Genomic DNA, 10,549 nt, shown 5'->3' with positions numbered 1-10,549 from the left:
CACGCGTTTAGAATATTTGATTAATATTACATTTTCACATGATAAGCCACTTCGTTGAGCTATTATATGCGGCCAGGTCGCTTCTGAAAAAGCTATTTAGATCAGTGGGCTTTACCTGATAAAATAAAATCGTTTTATCTGCAGGTGTTACATGGGAAGAGATCCGACTAATGGGTCAAGACCGTGCCAGATATATCAAGTTCAGGTTTCAAATTTATTTTCCAGCAAAATCAGTTTAAGCAAATTATAGACTATAATAGTCCATAATAGAGGGTTTTTTTTAGTTAGATCGTGTAAATATATAAATGTGTCGTTAAAACCCGCCACCACCCGACACAGCCAACTAGTAAGGGTTCTCACGTAAACAGAACATGCCAATTCGTCACGAGTACAGCACTAGTGTATAGTGTAGGGTATAGTGTAGTGTATACTAGTACAGCACTAGTGTATAGTGTAGGGTATAGTGTAGTGTATACTAGTACAGCACTAGTGTATAGTGTAGTGTATAGTGTAGTGTATACTAGTACAGCACTAGTGTATAGTGTAGGGTATAGTGTAGTGTATACTAGTACAGCACTAGTGTATAGTGTAGTGTATAGTGTAGTGTATACTAGTACAGCACTAGTGTATAGTGTAGTGTATAGTGTAGTGTATACTAGTACAGCACCCCGGTGTGTTGGAGAGCCAAGCCACAACATTTACAATCTGAGTACGACGTTTCGCCAGTAATTACAACTAGCTTCATCAGGCGACAGCCAGATTTGTGGAAAAGTCCACCTGTTTTGTTCCTTATATAGAGGCGTAGATGTGGTGACCACGCTTCTGCACTCCTGTGCAAAGTGGGGGGGGAGGGGACTACTGAGTTAACGTACATTGTGCATGTTCATTATGCGAGCCCTTTGAACTTGTCCTTCCTGCCCATTGTGTGTATTAAAATAGCCGTACCAAAAGTAATCCCTATTGAAGTATGCTTCCCTTCATAGGCATGCATTTAAACAATGCATTAGTTGATGATCCGCTTCCACGCAGCACTAAGTCGGTAGCTATTCGAACGGTTAAATTTTAATTTCTTTATTTAAATTTCGATAGATTCTCTAATTAGTCTTGGCCAGTAGTAGCTAGTTTCGCACAGAACTTCAACAGTATCAAAAGTCCTTGTTGGCACGCGTGTTCTGCTCCTACTGACAGTTGTATTTGGGAGTATTTAATATTTCTCTAATTTTCTTTTAGTCTCGTGCTGATTATTCGTCCTGTTTGCCCAACATAGCATTTGCCACAAGTGCAGTTAATCCTCTACACGCCTTCTGTTGATAGCTTCGGTAATACATCATTTGTACCAGATATTAAGTTCTGTATTTTATGTAACGTGCCAAACATCTGGCTAGTTTATCAGTTACTCCCTCAATGTACGGTATTTTGATTGTTTTAATTACTTGGGCAGTTCCAATGCTCGTGTTATTTGATTTTGTTTTGGCATTCAGTGCCCTGTTGATTTGTACATCATTGTAACCGTTCATTTGCAGCGTTTATTTAACATGTTTCATTTAACTTCTCAGACTGTGACCATCTGACACTTTCTTAGCTCGATGAAGGAGCGTCTTGATAAGAGCAGATTTCTGTGCGGGGTGATGGTGTGACTCTGCATTCAGATAGGCGTCAGTGTGAATTTTCTTTCGGTAAACACGGTGTGTTATTTTACCATTTCTACCCCGTCCGAGCAAAATATCCAGAAATAGTAGAGTTCTGTCAGCTTCCACTTCCATGATGAACTGGATGGATAGATTTTGCGAGTTGAGATGATTTAGAAATTCGTTAAGTGTATATTTGCCCTGTGGCCAGACTCACCAATGTGTCATCCACATATCTAAACCAAGAGGAGGGTTTTAGTGTGCTTGAAGCTATTGCTTTTATTTCAAAATCTTCGATGTACAAATTCGCTATCGCAGGAGACAAAGGACAGCCCATTGCTGCTCCTTCCTTTTGTTAATAGAAGTCACCTTGCCACAAGAAGTACGTGTTCTTTAGACAGTGTTCAGCTAGTCTTGGGATATCTTTGGCTAAACCTTTGTTCGTTACCAGAGTGTCGAGTAATTTAATTGACTCGTTGACTGGAACCCTCGTGAACAGAGATGTTCAGAGTTTTTGATGAACGAAGAGGTTCTTCCGATGTAGGGCTGTATTTGTTTCGTTACGTATTGTGCTAATTTGTATGTGGCAGAGCCTATTGTACTAACTATGGCTGTTAATGGGTCATCAGGTTTGTGAATTTATAGACCAGTTAAACATTTTTTGCCAAAAATTAATGAATGTATTTGTAACAGCATGGCAACTCATACATCTGTGTACCAATTTCATCCTCGTTAAAAATCATAAGCATAGCAGAGCATAATCTTTCCCGATTGGCCACTGTGCGCATATGGCCAGCTGTTTTCCGTAACGTCACGTGGACATGTGCAGGGTTTACTTACAGCCGGAGCTGTCCAGGGCTGAGTGCCGGAAAATATCTCCCAACCCACGACAGTCGAGGATGGGGGCAGGGGGGGTGCAGTTGGGTGTTGGGGATCGGGAATGGACACACGTGGTGCTAATCTCACATTTACCCCACACCGGCCTTTTAGAGGTGCGCGAGAGCATCGCTGGCTAAACACTGTCCAGGCGCCCCTAGGAGGGGCGATCCTTCGTTTGGTGTGTGGGGTGCATGGTTTGCTCGCTCTGTGCCTCCCGCCCTGCGTGATAATCCCTGGATGTGCCGATCATGTAATCTCTCTCTCGCTCTCTGCTACGGGTGCTGGAGCTGGGTTTGGTTCTGAGTGAGCAGATACTGTGCGGACCTGGGCTGGATTTCACCGTGACCCCAAAACAACGGACACACGCGCGTGCGCTCGTTCATTCATCGGCGCTCGCCCCGCAACAAAAACTCATCCGTCCCAAGTCGTCCCTCCGAGGTAAGGCAGGCATCGAGTGCTTCGGAAGGAAATGTCACTGTCGTTAGTGTGCGTTCGTTCGTTCGTTCGAGTTCTCTAAATCACTCATCCCGGTCGCGATCGTGCCCGTTTGCCGAGCTGACCGACAGCTGTTGAGTCCGATTCAAATGAGCTCACGAACGATGCGAATTTTGGGCAGCTCTTTCAAAAAGAATAAATAATAAAACATCGTGCCAAAATTAGTTTTTTCATGGTTTTAAAATGAGATGTACGTTTCGGTCGTGGCTGTATCCCACTGGCTGAGAGGGGGCTTATTTGAAGCCGCAGAATGGTCGTTTTTGTGAAATTGTCAATTCCAGTCGATGTCAAACTCCCACACCCACCGTGATGTTAGTGGTCTGGAGATCGCAGTACGGCATGGGAGTTTGTGAAGCCATACATGCAGATTTTGTTTGAGTATGCATCTGCAGGTGCTCTGATTTATTTTTTGAAAAGAAATTGGGCAAACAGTTGTGCGTATCTATGCCTCTCTACGAGTGTTGTGGGTCTCTGCATAAGTCTGTGGGTATCTAAATGGTGAAGCCACAAGCCGGTGATTTCCGGTTTCTCAATGAATCCAGCTATGCGAGTCATCACCTTCGACTGGAAAACCGAAGGCGGACTGTAGGCCCCTCCACCTGGAGCCAGGAGGCACGGCGATTGAGTTCGCAGGGTTCTGAGCTCTCCGCTGTGCTTACGGATTGTACCGCGTGGTGTTCAGTATGGTGTCTGACGTTCCCCAAACAAAAACAAAACCCCGTTCAACTTCAATAATTTTTATTTACCAGGTAAGGCCCCGCTGAGATATATAGTTTTTTTTTTCAGAAACGACCTGGTTACAAATAATAGCTTTATCACATGGCTATTTATAGCAGCCAAATGCTCAAAACGCGTGATGTTGATTCTAAATGTGGAGGTAAAAAACTGGAGGACCCGGAGAAAAATCCACGCCACCACGGAGAGAGAGAGACGCGCAAACTGCGTCCTTCCGCACTGTTGTGTCCCAGCTAATTACAGCGATCGTCCTCGTCTTCACCTCGTAGGCAGATGGGTGGGAAAAAGCAAATAAACGTCTGTTAAATCAGGCAGAGAGAAATACGTTTGGTTCCTTCGTAATTTGACTAAACAAACTCCAAATATACAACATGCGTCATGGTCTGGATCTATCCCATGACCTCCTGCATACCAGGCAAGGGAGTTAACATCTCGCCATCACTCCACCTGCTGGGAGCTTCTTTCAGGTCGGTCTCTGAAGTAGCTTCCAGAACGTGGAGCAAAACGTCGGACATCACGCCGAACAACACGCGCGGGGTACAAGCCGAAAACACAATGGACAAGCCAGACAGCAGGACCGTGAACACTCACGCAGCATTATAGCCCGAGGTTAAAAAACACACTGATGTCCCCCCGAGGTTCAGAAAAACACTGAGGCCCCCCCCGCTCCCCGAGGTTCAGAAACACACTGATGTCCCCCCGAGGTTCAGAAAAACACTGAGGCCCCCCCCGCTCCCCGAGGTTCAGAAACACACTGATGTCCCCCCGAGGTTCAGAAAAACACTGAGGCCCCCCCCGCTCCCCGAGGTTCAGAAACACACTGATGTCCCCCCGAGGTTCAGAAAAACACTGAGGCCCCCCCCGCTCCCCGAGGTTCAGAAACACACTGATGTCCCCCCGAGGTTCAGAAAAACACTGAGGCCCCCCCCCGCTCCCCGAGGTTCAGAAACACACTGATGTCCCCCCCGAGGTTCAGAAACACACTGAGCCCCCCCCCCCGAGGTTCAAAAACACACTGATGCCCCCCACCCCCCCCCCCCCCCGTGTCGCTGGCGTTGTGTGGGAGACAGAGGCCGTGATGAGGCTGTGGAAGTTGCTGATCAAGCGGAGGGCGTGGGTGCCCAGGAGGATCTTGGTGGCCACGTGCCACGCCCTTCTGTTCTATGGTGAGCGCAGCGGACTCGCAAACACGTGCGTGTTGCGTACACAACACACAAACACACACAAACACACACACACAAACACGTCCATGTTGTGTACGCACACACAAACACACACACACACACACAAACACGTCCATGTTGTGTACGCACACAGACACGCGCGTGTTGTGTACACACACACAAACACACACACACACAAACACGTCCATGTTATGTACGCACACACAAACACGTCCGTGTTGTGTACACACACACAAACACGCGCGTGTTGTGTACACACACACAAACACGTCCATGTTGTGTACACACACACAAACACCTCCGTGTTGTGTACACACACACAAACACGTCCGTGTTGTGTACACACACACACAAACACGCGCGTGTTGTGTACACACACACAAACACGTCCATGTTGTGTACACACACACACAAACACGCGCGTGTTGTGTACACACATAAACATACACACACGCGCGTGTTGTGTACACACACAAACACGTCCATGTTGTGTGCGTACACAACACGCGCGTGCTGTGTACGCACACACAAACACACACACACGTCCGTGTTGTGTAAGCACACACAAACACGCGCGTGTTGTGTACACACACACAAACACGTCCGTGTTGTGTACACACACACAAACACGCGCGTGTTGTGTACACACACACAAACACGTCCGTGTTGTGTACACACACACAAACACGCGCGTGTTGTGTACGCACACACAAACACGTCCGTGTTGTGTACGCACACACAAACACGCGCGTGTTGTGTACGCACACACAAACACGCGCGTGTTGTGTACGCACACACAAACACGCGCGTGTTGTGTACGCACACACAAACACGCACGTGTTGTGTACGCACACACAAACACGCGCGTGTTGTGTACGCACACACAAACACGCGCGTGTTGTGTACGCACACACAAACACGCGCGTGTTGTGTACGCACACACAAACACGCGCGTGTTGTGTACGCACACACAAACACGCGCGTGTTGTGTACGCACACACAAACACGCGCGTGTTGTGTACGCACACACAAACACGCGCGTGTTGTGTACACACACACACAAACACGCGCGTGTTTGATTCCTGCTCATGGCCACCACCAGTGACGATTATCTGAACCGGTCCTGGGCCTCCCCTAGGTCCACTCAGCCTCAAGTGAGTACCTGGTGCGGTGTGTAAACATCGCCACTGGGGAGACAAAGGCGGTCGGGCGTGGTGCTGGCCACCCACCCCCTCGTGTGCCGTGCCGGCCTTCATAGGTGCTCGCTAACAGCACTTGCCCCAACAGTCTATTGAGGTTAAAGTCCCCTTCTCAAATTCTCAGTCAAGTCAATAATTAAGAATAGGAAAATACCAAAAATAAATATTAGCTTTGGCGAAGCAAATGCCTTAAGAGAGCTTCGATTAAATAAATAAATTCTAATTCTGGCAGCTGATAAAGGCCGCAATACTGTAGTGATGTCCCGAACAGATTATGATAATAAAATTAAAGATTTACTGGAGGAAAATGCCTATATTAAAATTAAACGAGATCCAACTAAAACCTTAGAACGGAAGACTTCTGCAATCATTCAAATTCATTAATCCCCAAGACTGAGCAATACTAAATTAAGCCACAGGCCTCAAAACCACCAAGATTGTATTGACTACCAAAGATTCATAAAATCGGTATCCCATTACGACCCATAGTAAGTACAATAGGCTCTGCCACATATACATTTGCAAAACATGTAACTAAACAATTACAGCCCTACATCGGTAGGATATCAACATTTATAAGAAATTCAAAATATCTTCTCAATGTGATTAAAGATATTAAACTTAACCCGAATGATATTCTGGTGAGTTTTGATGTAATTTCTCTATTCACTAAGGTTCCAGTTAACGAGTCGCTTAATTACTTGATACACTCGTAAAGAATACAGGTTTACCAAAAGATATTCCAAAACTAGATGACCATTAAATTCTGACTTAAAACTTTCGTGACTGCAGGAATTCATATTATTTGGTTGTTTCGGTAAAGACATGTAGATATGAAAAAAATAAAGTGAATAAAATGAATACAAAATAAAATAAAAACAAAAAACACTATTGTAGACTGTAGCCTGGTTCTTAATCGGAGTGAGTGTACTGGCAGTCTGTAATGTAGACTGTAGCCTGGTTATTAAGTTTGGTGAGTGTACTGGCAGTCCATAATGTAGACTGAAGCAATGGTTAATAAGCCGGGTGAGTGTACTGGCAGTCTATAATGCAGACTGTAGCCTGGTTATTAAGTTTGGTGAGTTTACTGACAGTCTATAATGTAGACTGAAGCAATGGTTAATAAGCCGGGTGAGTGTACTGGCAGTCTATAATGCAGACTGTAGCCTGGTTGATAACCTCGGTGAGCGTACTGGCAGTCTATAATGTAGACTTATTCTTGGTTCTTTCGGTAATAAAAATAAAATAAATTAAAAAAATAAAACCACGACGTTTCGATCACAACACATGCGATCGTCTTCCTCCTGAAGTAGATCGCTTGTGTCTTCAGGAGGAAGACGATCGCTTGTGTTGTGATCGACACGTCGTGTTTTTTTTTTATTTTTACCGAAAGAACCAAGGATAAGTCTACATTATGGACTGCCAGTTCGCTCACCAAACTTAAAAACCAGGCTACAGTCTACATTATAGACTGCCAGTTCGCTCACTCAGTTTAATAACCAAGGCTACAGTCTACATTATAGACTGCCAGTTCGCTCACTCAGTTTAATAACCAAGGCTACAGTCTACATTATAGACTGCCAGTTCGCTCACTCAGTTTAATAACCAAGGCTACAGTCTACATTATAGACTGCCAGTTCGCTCACTCAGTTTAATAACCAAGGCTACAGTCTACATTATAGACTGCCAGTTCGCTCACTCAGTTTAATAACCAAGGCTACAGTCTACATTATAGACTGCCAGTTCGCTCACTCAGTTTAATAACCAAGGCTACAGTCTACATTATAGACTGCCAGTTCGCTCACTCAGTTTAATAACCAATGCTACAGTCTACATTATAGACTGCCAGTACACTCACCAAGCTTAATAACCAGGCTACAGTCTACATTATAGACTGCCACTACGCTCACCGAGGTTAATTACCAGGCTACAGTCTACATTATAGACTGTCAGTACACTCACCGAGCTTAATAACCAGGCTTGAGTCTACATTACAGACTGCCAGTACACTCACTCCGATTAAGAACCAGGCTACAGTCTACAAAAGTGTTTTTTTGTTTTTTCTTAATTATTTTTTATCCAGTAATAAGTTTTACCCTTTTAGCTGGCACAAAAACTGGCACCTTTATACAAGGCATCATGTTTGCAATAACCACAACACAAGCAGTCAAAAATGCAAACAAAAAGAGACAACTCTGATAATAACTCTGATAATAATATGCACTGTCCTTGAATTTGATTGGTCCACACCCGAGATGGCTTTTCTTAGAGCCTAGTCTCCACTGGTGTTGGACCAGATGACACCAAAAGGCGTACAACTAAAAAAACAGCACACTATCAGAGTATTGAGAGCTCGGGGTAAGCCTTTACATTATGAGACCTCCTTTGCCAGTAACAAGATATAGTAATAGGTTTTTACCCTTTTAGCTGGCACAAGGACAGTGCATATCATATCATCATCAGAGTTTTTTCTTTTTGTTTGCATTTTTGACTGCTTGTGTTGTGGTTATTGCAAACATGATCCCTTGTATAAAGGTGTCAGTTTTTGTGCCAGCTAAAAGGGTAAAACCCTATTACTATATCTTGTTACTGGCAAAGGAGGTCTCATAATATTTTTTATCCACTTTATTTTTATAATTATTTTTCTATCTACGTGACTTTACCGAAAGAACCAAAGAATAGCTGACCATTGTCTAAATAACACTTATTTATAATGGAGAGGTGACTTCTTTAAACAAAAGGAAGGGGCAGCAATGGGCTCTCCTTTGTCTGCTGCTATAGCAAATCTGTACATGGAAAACTTTGAAACAAGACCACTTGCCTCAAGCACATTAAAACCATATTTTTGGTTTAGATATGTCGATGACACTTTGGTGAGTCTGGCCACATGGTAAAGATACACTTAGTGATTTTTTTAATCATCTCAATGCACAAAACCCGGCCATCCAGTTCACCATGGAAACGGAGGTGAATAACACACTTGGCATCATCACCCAGCACAGAAATCCTCTCTCATCATGACGCTCATACATCGGGCAAAAACAGTGTCAGATGGTGAAAGTCTAAGGAGAGAGATTAAACATGTTAAAAAGCACTACGACTGAATGGCTACAATAATGATCAAAATAACAGAGCATTGAATGCCAAACCAAGACCGAACAACAATACTGCTGAAAGTGATCAGATTATCAAAACAATTTAAATACCATATATCTCGGGAGTTACTGACGAATTAGCCCGTGTTTTTCAAAAGCAAAACATTAAAGTGAGATTTGGTACGGTACACAAAATTCTAAAACTAGTGTCTTGTACTAAAGATGAATTACCAGAAGGTGTATATCGGATCAATTGCTTATGCGGTAAATGCTGTATTGGACAGACGGGACGTAACATCATCGTAAGACTAAAAGAACACCAAAGGAACATTCAATTATCTCAAACACAACTGTCAGCAGTGGCAGAGCATGCTTGCCAACAAGGACATTCAATTGACTTTGATAGCGTTGAAGTGTTATGCAAAACTAATTATTACTTATTAAGACTAATTAGAGAATCCATCGAAATTTAGAAAAATACAAATAATTTTATCCGCTCTGATAGCTACAGACTTATCGCAGCCTGGAAGCGAATTATTAAGTAATACACAATACATATTACAATTCCTTATAGAGGAATCACATACTAATTAACTGATTACTAATATATTATATAATTACAATATCAACCACTTACGACCTCTGATCTCGAAACGTGATGACGTCGTCCTGCACTATTTACGACCGGGAGCAGGTGGATTGCTTCAGTATTCTGGCAAATCGCCCGAAGATGCTGGATGTAATTACCAGCGAAACGTCGTACTCAAATTCGAATTGTTGTGGAATCACTCTTCAAACACACCGGTGGCCTGAAGATGTAACTAATTGGCATTTTCTTAACGTGACACATTTTTTTTACTGATTGGCCGTGTCGTGTGGTGGAGGGTTATGACACATTTATAATAACGCGAACCCAAAACACCTTTATCATGAATAATACTGGTCGCGAAAGCCTACGTGTTTAAAAGCCAAATAAGGGTTGGTACAGTCATTATTAACACCAGCGGTTGTTTTTCTCAGCTTTTCCACTTATACACGGGGGATGATAGCCAGCGCATCAGTGCGGACACAAGCCGACCGTATCGTTCATCATTCTGGTCAGCGTTCAACGGTTGTTAAAAGCTGGAAGGGCAGCAAGACATGGATTAGCAACTCTGATTATCGCGGTTGGCTACGTACGGTGCGAAATAAGTTCAACACATAAATTAGTCCATCCCGTGACATTAATACCAGGTCACTCGAGAAAATGAGACTATATTTGTCTTTTGAGTTCCCACGTGGACGCTGCGGTGGCGAGATGTTAACTACCTCGCTTGGTGTACAGGTCGTGGGTT

The sequence above is a fragment of the Petromyzon marinus genome, chromosome 50 (assembly GCF_048934315.1).
Source record: "Petromyzon marinus isolate PM22_M1 ecotype Great Lakes invasive population chromosome 50, UKy_Petmar_22M1.pri1.0, whole genome shotgun sequence".
NCBI classification, from domain to species: Eukaryota; Metazoa; Chordata; class Hyperoartia; order Petromyzontiformes; family Petromyzontidae; genus Petromyzon; species Petromyzon marinus.
This window is presented reverse-complemented; position numbering follows the sequence as displayed.